Consider the following 18,325-nt stretch of genomic DNA (forward strand, 5'->3'; position numbering starts at 1 on the left):
TGGATATCATGACAGAACTCTGCAGGCTGTCTCTGCAGTAGATTGCAACTCCACCTCCTTTGGCAGTTCTATCTTGGCGGAAAATGTTGTAGTGGGGGATGGAAATTTCAGAATTTTTGGTGGCCTTCCTAAGTCAGGATTCAGACACGTCTAGGACATCAGGGTTGGCGGAGTCTGCTAAAGCAGTGAAAAATTCAAACTTAGGGAGGAGGCTTCTGATGTTAACATGCGTGAAACCAAGGCTTTTACGGATACAGAAGTCAATAAATGATAGCGTCTGGGGAATAGGAGTGGAGCTGGGGGCTACAGGGCCTAGGTTGACCTCTACATCACCAGAGGAGGAGTAGGATAAGGGTACGGCTAAATGCTATAAGAATTGGTCGTCTAGCGCATTGGGAACAGAGAATAAAAGGAGCAGATTTCTGGGCATGGTAGAATAGATTCAAGGCATAATGTACAGACAAGGGTATGCTAGGATTTGGGTACAGTGGAGGTAAACCTATTTGTTGCATGACGATGAGAGAGGTTTCGTCTCTGGAGGCATCAATTAATCTCGGTGAGGTCTCAGTGTGTGGGTTGGGACGAATGAGCTATCTAAGGCATTTTGAGTGAGACCGAGGTCTCTACAGTGAAATAAAACAAAAACTATCCAAGACAGCAGTAGACAAGGCATATTGACATTAGAGAGAGTCATAAAGCAATCACAGGTATTGATCAGGAGAGCTAAGACAACAACGGCATAATGTCAATGAATGGGCAGAGCAGGTCAGTTGGGTACATACAACACCTGAGTTCGAAGTTGGGGCCAACTGATGAACAAAGTGAGGTACCGTGTTGTTGAAACAGTCCAGGGGGCATCAGCTGTGTAGCCGAGTGATCATAGGGTTAAAAGAGCAACAATAGGTTAATCAGGATGCTGCTCAGTAGTCTACTAGCTGGGCGAGCAGGGGGCACAGCGTTCAGAAAAGCTAGTGGGCCGGGCTAGTAGATGGTTCTGTTACGATATCATTGGCAGTCCAGACGTGATGGATCGGCGGGGCTCTGTGTCAACAATAAAGGGTCCAGGCCAATTGGCAGAGGATGTATTGTAGCCCTAGAATTAGCTGGTATTTAGGCCTAGCCTGAGGTGCTTGCTTCGGGACAGAGGCGTTAGCTAAGTAATAATTTGTTTGCAGCTAGCTTGCTGCGATGATCCGGAGAAATGGTCTCGTGTGATGATCCAGAGCGGGCAGGAATCTGGTGATATGGTAGCAGCCCGATGGGCTCTGGGTTGATATCGCACTGTGCAGACTGGCAGGTGATTGTCTGAGTTAATTAAGGCTGGCTGATTCCGGGGGGAAAAAAGGTGAGGACCGCTAGCCGTGGCTAAGAAAGACTAGTAGCTCGTTAGCTGACTAGCTCCTGATAGAAGTTCCAGTTCTAAGGAATAACAATAGCAGATCCATACCATATTGGGTGAGGCGGGTTGCAGGAAAGTATATTTAGTTCGTAGATAGAAAGTAAGTTTTAGATGTATTCGAAAAAGACTGACTATTTACACGGGAAAAGACAGAGACAGATATACACATCCTACTGTGCCGCCATCTTTGACAGCTCTGTGACAAAGCGCTCTGCATTTGAGAAAATATGGCAGGTTGACATATGGGCTAATTAGCATGTTTGAAATCTCACCTCCTCACTAACACAAATAGAACAATGTGGAACAAAAGTGAATGTCAAGCCCTGATCTGTTTCACCTGTCTTTGTGATTGTCTCCACCCCCTCCAGGTGTCTCCCATCTTCCCATTATCCCTGTGTATTTACACTTGTGTTCTCTGTTTGTCTGTTGCCAGTTTGTCTAGTTTGTCAAGCTTACCAGCATTTCTCCTGTCTTTTCCCAGCCTCTTTTTATCACCCTCCTGGTTTTTGACCCTTGCCTGTCCTGACCCTGAACCTGCCCACCTGACCACTCTGCCTGAGCCTGCCTGCCATCCTGTATCTTTGCCCCTATCTGGATTTCCTACCTCTGCCTGACCTGAGCCTGCCTGCCGTCCTGTACCTTTGCCTCTGTTGCTGTAATAAACATTGTTACTTTGACATGGTCTGCATCTGGGTCTTACCTTATCCTGATAGCACGAACTGGCCATGACTGACCCAGCAAACCCGAGCCAGCTGCGCAATGCCATCTCGCGCAAAGCCACCATCGAGAGGCACGAGGAACTGCTTCGTGGCATTATGGAGGGGGTCCAAACATTAGCTGAATGCCATGACCGGGCATTGGACGGTTTGCTGGAGAAATTCTGCAGGTTGTCTGGGAGGCAGCCAACCATGGGCCCCACAGGCCCTCAGTAACCCAGCTGCAAGCAGCGCCGTCTCATTGCCCACTCCACCTTCTCGGGCGTTTCTAGATCCGTGTGCCCTCATTTTCTAGCTTCAGCCCTCCTCCTTCCCCTTGAATCACTCCAAGATAGCCTATCTCATCACGCTAATGTCCGGGAGGGCTCTCACCTGGGCTACTGCTGTATGGGAACAGCAGCCAACCTTATGTGTAATTCTGGAGGGATTCGTGGCAGAGGTTAAGGTTTTTTAGACTCCGTTCTTTGAGAGAAGCTGCCCGGAGGCAAATCGAGTTTCGGCATTCCTCATGCAGTGTGGCTGACTATGCAGTGGAATTCTGCATGTTGGCAGTGGACAGTGCTTGGATCCAGGAAGCACTGTTCGATATGTTCCTACACGGCATCTTCGAGGAGGTCAAGGACAAGCTTGCTGCTCGGGAGTTACCTACAGATCTCGATGCACTCATCGCTATGACCATCCAAATCTATGGGCTACAATGGGAATGACGGAGGGAGAGGAAATTCAATTTTGCTCGCACGCCCAGTGATCCCACCTTGCCTCCGAGTCAACCCGCAAGCTCCTGGCGGTCTCATTGTTGAGAGGACCCGAGGTCGCCCAACCTGCCCTGAGGCCTGCCGTAGACTGCCGAGTCACCGCTTCTTGAGCCTATGCCACTAGACAGAGCTGGGCTGTCGCCAGCGGAATGGCAATACAGGATCGACACGAAGAGTTGTCTGTATTGCGGGACTCTTGGTCATTTCATGTCCTCTAACGAAGCCAGGCTCACTGGTAGGAGCAAGGACTCTGGTGGACCCCTTTTCTTGCTATTCTGCTGTGGGGAGATCAGTCCAAATCTCTCCGGGTTCTCATTGACTCTGGGGCCGATGAGAGGTTTTTGGACACTACCCTGGCGTCTGAGCTGAACATCTCCGCTCCATTCCCATGGACGTTAGAGCACTGGACGGGCCCTCTATAGGCCGAGGCACCCACAACACCACTCCCATCCACCTACGGGTGTCCGGGAACCTCAGCGAGGCTATCCAGTTCCTGCTCATCAAGTCCCCACTGATTCCTGTGGTATTGGGATTCTCCTAGCTCCAACGACACAATCCTTGCGCCTGTTCATTGACTACCGGGGACTCAACGACATTACGGTTAAGAACCGTTACTCGCTACCACCATCATCTCTTCGGCCTTCGAGCCGCTCCAGGGGGCCACTGTGTTTTCGAAGCTGGATCTATAGAACGCCTACCACTTGGTGCGGATACAATTAATCATAATGTTTTGTTACTTCAATGCCACAATAACCACATAAATGCATAACACAGAATATCTGTAGATTGCAGATTGTACACTTGTTTCATCGGTAACGCTTGCCGTGCAGTAGTAGAGAGAACAGTCTATGACTTGGGTGTCTGGAGTCTTTTTGACAGTTTTCAGGGCCTTCCTCTGCATGGTATAGAGGTCCTGGATGGAAGGGAGCTCTGTTCCAGTGATGTACTAGTATGTATGCACTACCCTCTCTAAAACCTTGCGGTCTGATGTCAAGCAGTTGCCATATCAAGCGTTCATGCCAGTCAAGATGCATTCAATGGTGTGGCTGTATAACTTTTTGAGGATCTGAGGGCCCATGCCAAATCTTTTCAGTCTCCTGAGGGGGAATAGGAGTTGTTATGCTCTCTTCAGTGTTGGTGTGTGTGGACCATGATAGATCCTTAGTGATGAGGACACCGAGGAACTTGAAGCTCTCGACCCGCTCCACTAGCCCGTTGATGTGAATGGGGCGTGCTCGGCCCTACAGGGGTCCTAAAATCAAATGGAATTTGAGTGTTAGCTTAATAAATATAGCGATGTAATGGCTTAGATTTACAGGGGTTAAGATTAATGCAAATCACTCTGAATAAGAGCATCTGCAAATTACTAAAATGTAAATGAAAATAACATTTTCATATCCAATTAGGGAATGCCACTTTATTATTCTGTTGATTTCACATTTCCACGGAGGGATTAAAAGCGATATCGCAAACATCTTGTAGCTTTGGAAAAGGGAAAATCATTATATACAGTACCAGTCAAAAGTTTGGACACACCTTTTTCTTAATTTTTTACCATTTTCCACATTGTAGAATTATAGTGAAGACATCAACACCGTGAAATAACACATGGAATCATGTAGTAACTGAAAAAGTGTTAAACAAATCGAAATATATTTTATATTTGAGATACTTCAAAGTAGCCACCCTTCCCCTTGATTACAGCTATGCACACTTTTGGAATTTTTTCAACAGTTTTGAAGGAGTTCCCATTTATGCTGAGCATTTGTTGACCGCTTTTCCTTCACTCTGCAGTCCAACTCATCAAAACCATGTAAGAAGATAATAAATCTCTATTTTATGCATGGTTGAACCAAGTCGTGTGATGTAATTATCAAAATCATAATTTCATGCTATAAAGCCTAACCCTTGCTATATAACATTATTTCTGATAGGTTATACCACAATTGTCCTTTACAAATGGCAGCTGTTTCCTTACATGCCTGGGATGTGGAGATACACAGTTCATAAACAGCTCATAAAATTAGTCATTAAAGGAAAAGGTGGGCCTCGCTAACCACTAATGGCTAACGAGTCAAAGACATTCATGTTTCCTGAATCCTACTCTAACAAGCACATAATTTTCCAAGTACGACAATGGTGTCAAGTCAACAGGAATAATCCATTCTTGACGAGTGAGTCGCCGGGTTACCCTAAAATGATTCTCCATAATTTACCCGATTTCATGTTCATTACTCCTTATCTTTATCCCCCCACGGCATTGTTGTCTGTGGAAAGTAGGGAGCGCCGAGGTCTATGTCTTGGAAGCTCGGGAACTTGTAAATTGGGCAGTCTAGAGAAAATTGAATACGCTGCTGTGTGGGTCACCTCTGTGTTGTGGGGGAGCTTGGTTGTGGCTTTTATTAGAGATGTTTTATTTGTGCCTTTTTTATATTAGTGTATTCTGACCATAATGGAGCGACATTATGATTTATTCCAATATTTCCCATATCAACTGTAACACACTCAAAAGGACAGGCTGCATGACCTTATTTATCGCCTGCCTAGTGGGTTTTGTCCAACTATGGCTGATGACAGTGATCAGGAGGAGGCTGTCTAGCTAAAAAATACAGTAACACACACATTTGGAGTCATTAAAAATCGTTTTAATCGTTTTCGACAAATGTCTTTTGGCAAGTTGGTTAGGACATCTACTTTGTGCATGTCAGAATTTTTCTAACAATTGTTTACAGACAGACTATTTCACTTATTTCTCACTGTATCACAGGCTAATTCATAGGCTAATTGACATAATTTGAGTCCATTGGGGGTGTACTTTTTAAAGTATTTCATGGCCTACCTTGAAACTCTGTGCCTCTTTGCTTGACATCATTGGAAAATCAAAAGAAATCAGCTAAAAAAAATTGTAGAACTCCACAAGTCTGGTTCATCCTTGGGAGCAATTTCCAAACACCTGAAGGTACCACATTCATCTATAGAAACAATAGTATGCATGTATAAACACCATGGGACCACGCAGCCGTCATAACGCTCAGGAAGTGCGAAAATTGCAAATGAATCGCAGAACAACAGCAAAGGACCTTGTGAAGATGCTGGAGGAAACAGGTACAAAAGTATCTATATCCAAGTAAAACGAGTCCTATATCGACATAACCTGAAAGGCCACTCAGCAAGGAAGAAGCCACTCCTCCAAAATTGCCATAAAAAAGCCTGACTACGGTTTGCAACTGCACATGGGGACAAAGATAGTACCTTTTGGAGAAATGTCCTCTGGTCTGATGAAACAAAAATGTAACTGTTTGGCCATAATGACCATTGTTATGTTTGGAGGAAAAAGGGGGAGGCTGCAAGCTGAAGAACACCATCACCAACCATGAAGCACGAGGGTGGCAGCATCATGTTGTGGGGGTGCTTTGCTGCAGGAGGGACTGGTGTACTCCACAAAATAGATGGCTTCATGAGGGAGGAAAATTATGTAGATATGTTGAAGCAACATCTCAAGACATCAGTCAGGAAGTTAAAGCTTTGTCTCAAATGGGTCTTCCAAATGGACAATGACCCCAAGCATACTTCCAAAGTTGTGGAAAAATGGCTTAAGGACAACAAAGTCAAGGTATTGGAGTGGCCATCACAAAGCCCTGACTTCAACACTATAGAAAATTTGTGGGCAGAACTGAAAAACTGTGTGCGAGCAAGGGCCCTTACCAACCTGACTCAGTTACACCAGCTCTGTCAGGAGGAATGGCCCAAAATTCACCCATCTTATTGTGGGAAGCTTGTGGAAGGCTACCCAAAACATTTGACCCAAGTTAAACAATTTAAAGGCAATCTTACCAATTACTAATTGGGTGTATGTAAACTTCTGACCCACTGGGAATGTGATGAAAGAAAACAAGCTGAAATATATCATTCTCTCTACTATTATTCTGGTATTTCACATTCTTAAAAAGAAGTGGTGATCCTAACTGACCTAAGACAGGGAATTATTACTAGGATTAAATGTCAGGAATTGTGAAAAACTGTGTCTAAATGTATTTGGCTAAGGTGTATGTAAACTTCCGACTTCAACTGTATCTTATACCATGGCATTTTTGAATACTCATTTCTGATTGGCTAAAAGGGCATTCTAGAGTGGGTATTACATTTAGATATACAGGACAGTTGGAAAATATTTAAGACACTTCTGAAGTATTTCTCACAATAGGCATTCTGAAGCACTGCACCAAGCAGACCGTACTTACAGCTGCACCATTGAGAGCATCTTGACTGGGTTCTTCACTGCTTAGTATGGCAACAGCACTGCCCTCAATTGCATGGCGCTACAGAGGGGGGTGATGCGGACGAGCCCAGTACTGGAACCTCTATATCAGGCGGTGTGAAAGGAAGGCCCGGAATATTGTTAGACTCCAGCCACCCAAGCCATAGACTGTTCTCTCTTCTTCTGCATGGCAAGAGGTACTGGTGCATCAAATCTGACACCATCAGGCTGCTGAACAGTTTCTATCTCCAAGCCGTAAGACTGCTAAATAGCAACAAAATATTGCTACATGGATTGTCTGAGCTGAGCCTTGTATAATATATTTTTTTGTTGCTCTGTCTCTATGCACACTCAAAGGACTCTACACACTTACACAATCTGACACTCCAACACATACCGACTCTACACAGATACTCACACACTCACATAATCTTAATTTAAACTGCTGCCACTCTATTTATCTACATCCTGATACCTAGTCACCTTACCCCTACACATATCTACATCACATACTGTATCAATCCAATATGGTATTAGAACTGACCCTGTATATAGCTTCTTACTTTCTCATGTTCTTATTATTTCTCTTTTTTTATTCTACGTTATGTACTGTTTAGTACTACATTGATATTGATTACTGCGTTGTTGGGTTTAGAGCTTGCAAGAAAGGCATTTCACTGTACTTGTGCATGTGACATTAACACTTGAAAATTGTATGCATTGAAAATGCAGGTCTAACAAGGAAAAACGTAGCCAGCTAGCTAGCATTCATTTGTTTCTACAGAAGTAAAAAAAAATCAGCATCTGATGACCTAAAGTGGTGAGTGATAAACATGAATTTCTTCGGTCCTTCAATGTTGCAGGCATGACGCAAGTGGTGATATGCCCTCAAATCCTTGTTTCTAGATTGTCCAGCTGTTTACAGCAACTGGTATTGTTGAATTAGTTTGTTATATTGTCAGATATGCTAGCAAAGTTATGCTAGCGTCTAGTCTACTGTTTCATTTGCAATGCGATCTCCTCTACTGTAATGAACAGTGTCCTGACAAGAGAGCAACCTTTCTATGTCGGGCAAAATGTGTATCATCAGCTCAGTATCGATGTGTCCAGATACACATACAGTGGGGCAAAAAAGTATTTAGTCAGCCACCAATTGTGCAAGTTCTCCCACTTGAAAAGATGAGAGAGGCCTGTAATTTTCATCATAGGTAAAAACACAAAAAAAACACTCACATTAACATCTGCTAACCATGAGTATGTGACAAATACATTTGATTTTATTTTTTTCAACTATGACAGACAAAATGAGAAAAACAAATCCAGAAAATTACATTGTAGGATTTGTAATGAATTTGGTTGCAAATTATGGTGGAACAAACGTTTCTCAATACTTTGTTATATACCCTTTGTTGGCAATGACAGAGGTCAAACGTTTTCTGTAAGTCTTCACAAGGTTTTCACACACTGTTGCTGGTATTTTGGCCCTTTCCTCCATGCAGATCTCCTCTAGAGCAGTGATGTTTTGGGGCTGTTGCAGGGCAACACGGACTTTCAACTCCCTCCAAAGATGTTCTATGGGGTTGAGATCTGGAGACTGGCTAGGCCACTCCAGGACCTTGAAATGCTTCTTACGAAGCCACTCCTTCGTTGCCCGGGCGGTGTGTTTGGGATCATTGTCATGCTGAAAGACCCAGCCACGTTTCATCTTCAATGCCCTCACTGATGGAAGGAGGTTTTCACTCAAAATCTCACGATACATGGCCCCATGCATTCTTTCCTTTACACGGATCAGTCGTCCTGGTCCCTTTGCAGAAAAACAGCCCCAAAGCATGATGTTTCCAGCCCCATACTTCACAGTAGATATGGTGTTCTTTGGATGCTCTAGAAGAAAAATAAACGCACACCTATTAAGACAAGGTGCTGGCTAGCGGAATAGAAACTTGAAAATAAAAGAGAGCCGCACACTCTAGGAGCTCAGATGCAAAAATGTAATACCAACGTTTCGACAGCCAAGCTGTCTTCATCAGGGTATAATCACAAACACTGCGGGATGACTTGTTTATATAGTGTCATAAGACACAGGTGTCTGTAATCATGGCCAAGAGTGGCCTCATATCATTGGGTAATAATCAAATATTAAAATGTCATACAAAGAACAGCATACAAACAACAAATGGATAGCATACGATCATAGATTAATTTGACTACACAAGTTTACAAACAATTACAATGTCAAAGTCACAATAATCACAAGAATGGCTTAAGATCAAAGTCTATGTTGAGATCGAAGGGCGCAAGGGTCTTTAAATTAAAGATCCAGGCAGCCTCTCGTTTTAACAATAAATTATCAAGGTCACCCCCTCTCCTAGGGAGGGTGACATGTTCGATGCCAATATAACGCAGAGACGAAATCGAGTGGCCTGCCTCCAAGAAGTGGGCCACAACTGGATAAGTAAAGTTTTTACACCTAATGGTGCTGCTCTGAGATACGTACCTTTAATTCGAGCTTTGTTTTACCTACATAATTTTTACCACAAGGACAAGTTATAAGATAAATAACTTATTTGGATGCAACTCAGCATTCTTTGTCCTCCAAACACGACGAGTTGAGTTTTTACCAAAAAGTTATATTTTGGTTTCATCTGACCATATGACATTCTCCCAATCTTCTGGATCATCCAAATGCTCTCTAGCAAACTTCAGACGGGCCTGGCTTAAGCAGGGGGACACGTCTGGAACTGCAGGATTTGAGTCCCTGGCGGCGTAGTGTGTTACTGGTGGTAGGCTTTGTTACTTTTGTCCCAGCTCTCTGCAGGTCATTCACTAGGTCCCCCCGTGTGGTTCTGGGATTTTTGTTCACCGTTTTTGTGATCATTTTGACCCCACGGGGTGAGATCTTGCGTGGAGCCCCAGATCGAGGGACATTATCAGTGGTCTTGTATGTCTTCCATTTCCTAATAATTGCTCCCACAGTTGATTTCTTCAAACCAAGCTGCTTACCTATTGCAGAGTCAGTCTTCCCAGCCTGGTGCAGGTCTACAATTTTGTTTCTGGTGTCCTTTGACAGCTCTTTGGTCTTGGCCATAGTGGAGTTTGGAGTGTGACTGTTTGAGGTTGTGGACAGGTGTCTTTTATACTGATAACAAGTTCAAACAGGTGCCATTAATACAGGTAACGAGTGGAGGACAGAGGAGCCTCTTAAAGAAGAAGTTACAGGTCTGTGACAGCCAGAAATCTTGCTTGTTTGTAGGTGACCAAATACTTATTTTCCACCATAATTTACAAATAAATTCATTAAAAATCCTTCAATGTGATTTTCTGGATTTCTTTTTGTCATTTTTTCTGTCATAGTTGAAGTGTACCTATGGTGAAAATTACAGGCCTCTCTCATCTTTTTAAGTGGGAGAACTTGCACAATTGGTGGCTGACTAAATACTTTTTTGCCCCACTGTAATTAAAAAAGAGCTTTAGCAAATGCAGCTACTTCATTGTAATTCTGTCTGCACTGTTTGATGTGACTGTATTTACTATAGTTGGCTAGTTAACAAGCAAGGGACAAGAACGATGCCATCATGGCAACTGAGCAAAAACAATAAACCACTGGGTCACGTCTATAGATATAGAACAACTAGATTGCGTCTTTAGCAAATTAACCGATAGAACTAACATCCAGGTTTGGTGGGATGATGAAAAAATATGAATTTACATATGAAAATGAAAATATCAATGAAAACATTTATATCTGTAAATGTGTGCTATACTATTGTTTTCTCAGCCAGTTCACCCATGATGGTATTCAATATCAGCTGACGATGTCGGGAGAGGATGTGGAAACCGGCCACTAGGGGCAAAAGTGAGCGCTGTTACCGTCAAGTCGGCTGTATGGACGAATCCATCAATAGAAAGCTGTTTTTGTGATTTTAGGTGTAAGCCTATCCCAAACCTTGGAATTGGAAACCGGCCACAAGGGGCAAAAGTGAGCGCTGTTACCGTCAAGTCGGCTGTATGGACGAATCCAGCAATAGAAAGCTGTTTTTGTGATTTTAGGTGTAAGCCTATCCCAAACCTTGGAATTGGAAACCGGCCACTAGGGGCAAAAGTGAGCGCTGTTACCGTCAAGTCGGTTGTATGGACGAATCCAGCAATAGAAAGCTGTTTTTGTGATTTTAGGTGTAAGCCTATCCCAAACCTTGGAATTAATGCCTAACCTTAAGATTTGGAGTTAATGCCTAAACAACCCTAACCTTAAGTCAGAGTTCATGAATAAACTTAACCTTAAACACTGAAATTTGACGTGTGATAAAACATGGATGACGTTTAATTCTGACATGAGACTGAGAGCGAATTGTGATATATTTGGCAACTGTGGTATAAGTGGGAAAGTAATTTTCACCATGACATTTTCACAATTTGTCAAATAGAACGTATTAGTTGTAGTGACTATTTCCTATGGTTGTTGATAGCAGTACATCCATTGTTAAGGTAATAGTAGTAATATTGGTAGGCCTAGCTATGTGGTTGAAGTCCATAGTAGCCAAAGTATTTATCCTTTTTGTGTACTATATATACTATATGTTGATTACTAATAAACTAAGTTTATCTATGTCACGGACAGACATGGCAGGAAACGCTCAATGACATTAATTGCTAGTAAAGACTATGAGGACTCCATGTAATTGGCATTAAAACCGATTGACAGCAGCATGTGTTGATATTTAGCTGCTGGGCGCTTAGACAGAAAACAGAGTCAAAGGGGGCGGCGAGATGGCCAGCCAAAATCTGCAGGGGCAGAGCATGGGCTCTATGATTAGCAGAGGTTTTCATGTCTGTGCCAAGTCCAGAGGACACCAGAGGTCAGACACACAATACTGTACATATTGTACTGCAGTGTGTATGGGCAGAGACAGGGGAAGGGGAAGTGAACGATGGAGGTTACTCATATTAGGTTACTGAAGATTGAAGATGATCTTATACTTCTTACGTTTACACAGAGCATTTATGTCTTAATTTGTCTTCCTAGCCTACATCCCTAAATTCCTTATATAGTCTATTCTGTGTTTGTTTGTGTACATGTATACTGTATGGATATATCCACCAAAAATGCCCATTGGGGCGTAATAGGTTATTGAAATGCAGATCAGGCACTAAAGTCCTCTGTACATTTGTTCACTGCTACAGTACATACAGTATGTCACCCATACAAACCCTGCTGCGCAAGGAAAACCATATTTTCCAGTTTTTTTTGTCCATTTTCTAGTCAATATCAAGGTTTGTTACTACAGTTGTTGCTTCTTAGGGTTATCTGAGGTGTACTGTATATCGTTCAGTGGCTCCACAACAAATTCAATCTATTGATTTGCGATTGATTATTTATATTATATATTTTTTTACATTCCTGGCCCGAGCCATCTGTTAATCAGAGACAGTTACAATTGGAGACATATGTTGCCAGTCAGAGTTTATGAAAGCGTGTACAAAGAATTCCAGAAAGTTGCATGAATTATGCATTAACTTGCTAATCTAAGCACCTTATAGCTTCCAGACACAATTACTCAAACAGAGGGTGGGAGAGAGGGATGACTGACGGGGGGAAAGAGAATCAATTTACTCCCAAACTATTGACTTTCTCTTCTTTGCCTAGTCAGATAAAAAAAAAAAACAGCTGATTTCAATGTGTAATAAAAGAACGGCTGAAAAAAAATCCCTCCTCTTTCTGACTTCACTAAGCATTGCAGAAAGGGCTGGCTTGGTGAGGACTTAGTGGAAGTTGATATTCTGCCAGAGCACTTCTCATTGAAATCAATAGCAAAAATGTAAATGCCCCATTTCTATCCCTTCAAACCAGCACTTATGTGAATGTATATTTATGTCAGAGGCATACTGTATTTCATTTGATTTTCAAAGTCAAATATATTGTGTTGTGAAGGTCACGTCACAGTGGATTCAAGCAGATTAGAAGTATGGGTTGGATGGTATACTTTATGTGGATACTGAAGTGGCCGCTTTGAAGTCTCGAGGCCCTGGCAGTAAATTAAATCAAATGTAAAAACCCCAAGCCGTAATGTGAAATTATGGAAACCAACCTGAGGATCTACCAGACAGCCCAAGCCAAGACGTGGAAATAAAAACTGATTTCTGAACATTATATTTGTATTATTTTTCAGATGGAGTCAGAACCAGGTGTTCTTTCAGCACAATGTCCTTTGGAGTTTATTCCATCTATTCCTCCTGTCTATTTGTAAATGTGTCCCTTACTATCTATCCTCTGTCAATATCTGTTGCAGTTTGTCCATTTCCTGTAACAAACCAGTGAGATAATGGAACAGCCTGTGCTTTGCCACACAATTGGTGGGTTTCCGTTTACTACAACACACTTAGTGGCTTTAGAAACTAGCTCTCACAGTAAATCGTTCTGTGGCCTCTCAGAAAACTACAGACAAAACCTGTAAGCAAGAGTAGGAATTTACTCTATCAAAACTACAGACAAAACCTGTAAGCAAGAGTAGGAATTTACTCTATCAACCATTTTTAGCCTAAAGCTATAGAACCATGTTTTACGTAATCAACTCTCTAAGCAATACGATTAACAGTTAATTTCAAGAGAGACTTGTCTATAAAAGTGTAAACACACGCAGCATAAAGGCTATGAAACTTTTTTTTAACAAACATACCATGGGTCACAGCCTGGCTCAGAAAAATTGTAAAGACCTCAGTCCAGATGGTCATTAGTTCAAACCCCTCATGTCAAACACTTTTTTTTATGGCTCTCGCCTTAAAGTTCTTTGGTCTGGCAAATGTTTGGTTTTGTAGACAAATGGGGAGTTATTATTGTGTCTTTACGAGACTCTCGATTTCACAGCTCTAACGTTGCCCACCAAGGCAAAGAAAGGAATCTCCAACCCTTGAGCAAGTGAGAGGGGATCCTTCAAAAATCTAAGCAGAAAAAATAAAAGATGAAGGGGAAAATTGCTGAAAGCTCCTGCCTGCCTGACGACTCTGCCGTGCCTTGCCAGGCTTCTTTCTTTTCTTTTCCTCCTGAAAAGAGAGAAACTTCATGCTGTGATTTTTGCCACCGATTAAAGTGTAAAGAAAAGGTTCTCTTCATCCCGCAGCATGGAGTGTGGAGTGCTTAGTAGGGCTGGCGTAGGGGGATGATCATTGAATGCCACATTGGAAGATGTCACAGAAAATGTGTATCTTCGAAGACCCTGTCACTACCCCGCCGGGTTGGCAGTTTTGCACACGCTGTGACCTCCACTGACCCTCGCTGACCCTTCTCTCCTGGCCAGAGAGAGGCACTGCGTCTTGGGAAGAAGGGGTGCTACAACCTTGGCATCTAATTTAAGAGATACGCGTCATAGACCATTGTGATACAGCAGGGAGTTGAGACCTTCACAGAGGATCAGACTAGATTGTAAGCCACCAATTTTTTCAGTTTATCTTCCGACAGTCAATCTTTCTGTAGGAGTGATGTTCTCCCCCAGCAGACAACCACTGAACAATCAGTATGTGTTATTTGAAACCAACAGTTCGTTGTAACCAACAACGGTGGACCGTATGTAGTTAGTAAACGATCTTGTAGTTAAGAAGTTACACTGAACAAAAATATAAACACAACATGTAAAGTGTTTGTCCCATGTTTCTTCAGCTGAAATAAAAGATCCCAGAAATGTTCCATACACACCAAGAAATGTTTTCTCTCAAATGTTGTGCACAAATGTGTTTACATCCCTGTTAGTGAGCATTTTTCCTTTGCCAGGATTATCAAGAATCTTATCAAACAGCATGATCATGGGGACAATACAAGTCCACTCTAAAATGTGCAGTTTTGTCACACAACACAACGTCACAGAGGGAGTGTGCAATTGGCATGCTGACTGCAGGAATGTCCACCAGAGCTGTTGTTAGAGAATTGACATTAATTGCCACCTCCAACGTTTTAGAGAATTTGGCAGTGGGTCCAACCTGCCTCACAACCGCGGACCACTCATATGGCGTCATGTGGGCGAGTGCTTTATTGATGTCAACATTGTGAACAAAGTGCCCCATGGTGGTGGTGGGGTTATGGCATGAACTACGGACAACAAACACAATTGCATTTTAGCGATGGCAATTTGAATACACAAAAATACAGAGACGAGCTCCTTAGGTCCATTTTGAGGCCCATTTTGTTAAGGTATCTGTGACCAAGAGATGCATATATCTGTATTCCCAGTCATGTGAAATCCATAGATTAGGGCCTAATTAGTGTATTTCAATTGACTGGTTTCCTCATATGAACTGTAACTCAGTAAAATCAATGAAATTGTTCTATGTTGTGTTTATATTTTGCTCAGTATAGAATGCAGTACAACATAAGTGAACCCAACATTGGTGATTTTCTGATTGTTTTATTTCTCATGTTTTTCCAAGTGATGGTCTGATTAGTCACCCCCTGGCATCTATTCAGCAAATCATGACCATGGACTTTGTCAGAATAACCTGACCGCATGTAGATCAAAATCAAGAAATCCAATACCAAGAAAAACAAACATTTCCCAGACAAACAATACAGCATCCACGCAAATTTGAGAAGTGTTGCTTCCATGACTACCATAGCTATGTTATCCTTCTCATTCAACTCATGCTGGTTTCACAGACACATATCTAGTTTCGCTAGTATTGAACTAAAAAGCATGGTTCAAGGAGATTCTCCAATGAAAGTGTTCAGAGACTAGGGTAATACTAAGTCCCCCAGAAAGTCACATTTCTAGTTGGGGCGATGCAGACTCAACATCCCAGATGGCAGCCAGCCGACGGTGGAAACCCCTGTGGTATGGAGTCATGGCTGATATGTTGCAGAGGAAGCAATTGTGTGGAGTATGAATAAAACCTCCTAATCTTCCAATCCAATCTGCAGAAAATCAAGATCGGATCCACTGAACTGAAGCTTGATTTTCTCTGATTCCCCCAGTGCTCCTGAGGAAAGAAGCTTTCTGAGATGTGGAGCGAGTAGAGGGAGGGAGAGAGAGACTCGAGCGTGGGAGAGAGAGGGCAGGGGATGGAGGAACCATGCTGGTTCCTGAGATGACCGGAGAGGGAGGTCTGAGAGTGAAGGAAGGAGGGAGGAAGATCTAGAAAGAGAGATAAAAACAAGAGAGAATCCTACTGAAAACAGATGGTATTGCTAGGCAGTAAGGGGTGTCGTCTGTGCTCCATCATTGTACTTTTGCTGAGAGTACTAAATAAGAGGAAGATAAAGGGTAGAGAAAAAAATTAACAACTAACCTCGGAGTGAGTGCCAAAAAACAGTCAACAGAAAGGGAATCAATTGGAATGAGGCCCTTACTTTGGATGTGAACAGTTCATTCGAGATGCAAACCTTTTGGGACACCCCTTTTTCAGAGCATTGACCATGCTTAAAGACCTTGAGTGACATCTGTGTCGTGACAAGCCTAGTAAATCTGCATCTGGACAGTTGTCCTTCATTTTCCCACTCTCCCATCAAAACCAATCAAATGGTATTACAAGGGTATAACATTCTGTCTCTTTTCATGAATGTCAGATTTGGGAAAAGGGAGGAGAGAACATCATTGCTTCCAATAATTTTATATCAATGTGCCCTTAAACAACTTTCTGATAAATCTAGTCGGAATCCAATAATGCTACGAGGTAAAATATATCCAACTTGCAACCACCTCACACTGTTGCCGTTATGCAATGTGTTTTGTAAGTGCTTCACCCCAAGTTTCTACTCCTCTTTAATGGCTCACAAAAGAAAATCCACAGCAGTTTTCTGCAGAACTGTAAGTGACAGCATACTGCCTGCTGTTCTCTCCTCCATTTTCCCAAATCTGACTTTCATGAAATGAGACAGAATTTGCACTTGAGTGTAGGCTAGGCACGCTAGGTACCCCCGGAGGCAGCATATCCTTAGTGGTACACAACAGCAGGTGCTAACTCAATTTCACACCCGGAACCCTTAGAGATACTCAGGTATACACAGCAACTGGCACCAGACGCTTGGTGCAAGTGCAGGTACTTTTATGAACACCAAAACCTCTGCTGTTGGCACACTCCCTAATATTTCCATAGCACTGTGCTAATATGATGTTAATTGCGATATTCATAGCAACAACTCCAGTTTGTTATAAAATGAGGTAAATATTTGCCCTGAGGGTGTTGGAACAGTTTTTTAAACAGATGTGGGTCAAAATTAGAGTGGAGGAAACCAACAGTGAGGACTAAACTGAAAGGTGATGGGCACCAAGCCAAGGTTCTTGTAACGGCCGTTGGTGGAAGAAGGTGAGGACCAAGGTGCAGCGTGGTACGTGTTCTTCATTTTTATTTAACTGAACACTGAATAACCAAAACAACAAAGGAACAACCGAAACAGCTCCGTCAGGTGCGAAACGCACAAAACAGAAAATAACTACCCACAAAACCCATGTGTGCAAAAGCTACCTAAGTATGGTTCTCAATCAGAGACAACGATAGACAGCTGTCCCTGATTGAGAACCATACCCGGCAAAAAACAAAGAAATACAAAAACATAGAAAAAGGAACATAGAATGCCCACCCTAGTCACACCCTGGCCTAACCAAAATAGAGATTAAAAGCCTCTCTATGGTCAGTTCTCAGAAAGGCAATACAAATATACATCTTCTCTGACACCTGCATGATGCAAATTACCATCATATAGGTAACACGTTTTAGGTACATTATACTTAAAGTATACAGAAAGTAATATACAGTATAATGTAAGTCATTTAGACTTTTTATAAATATCTAATAAACTAAACAGTTTTCTTGGCCTAAGCCATATTCCATTGATACATTGGTGGAACAGGCTAGGAGAAGAACTATACAACATGCATGCTTTATAGTGTACTAAATGTGTAAGTTTAACCAGAGCCAGTTAGTGTGAGATTTTCGAGGACTTTCTACTTTACCAGGTGTCTGAAATGTACCTTCTACAGGTAAAACCACAAGGCCACTCTCTGATCTGAGCGAATGCTACCGTACCTGTAGGCGTCCAGGCATTGGCTAATGTGAATCAGCATTGGTTCAGGAAACTACTTCTAACTTCCTTTATACTGCATGCAGAGACATCAACTGGTGTCCATGAGTTCATCTGACTCTGAATCTAACAGTATCCCTTTAAGTGTGGCCGATTTTAAATATGAATCTGATTATTTACTTATTTACATATATCTGG

Source organism: Oncorhynchus tshawytscha, linkage group LG10, assembly GCF_018296145.1.
Source record: "Oncorhynchus tshawytscha isolate Ot180627B linkage group LG10, Otsh_v2.0, whole genome shotgun sequence".
In the NCBI taxonomy this organism is placed as follows: domain Eukaryota; kingdom Metazoa; phylum Chordata; class Actinopteri; order Salmoniformes; family Salmonidae; genus Oncorhynchus; species Oncorhynchus tshawytscha.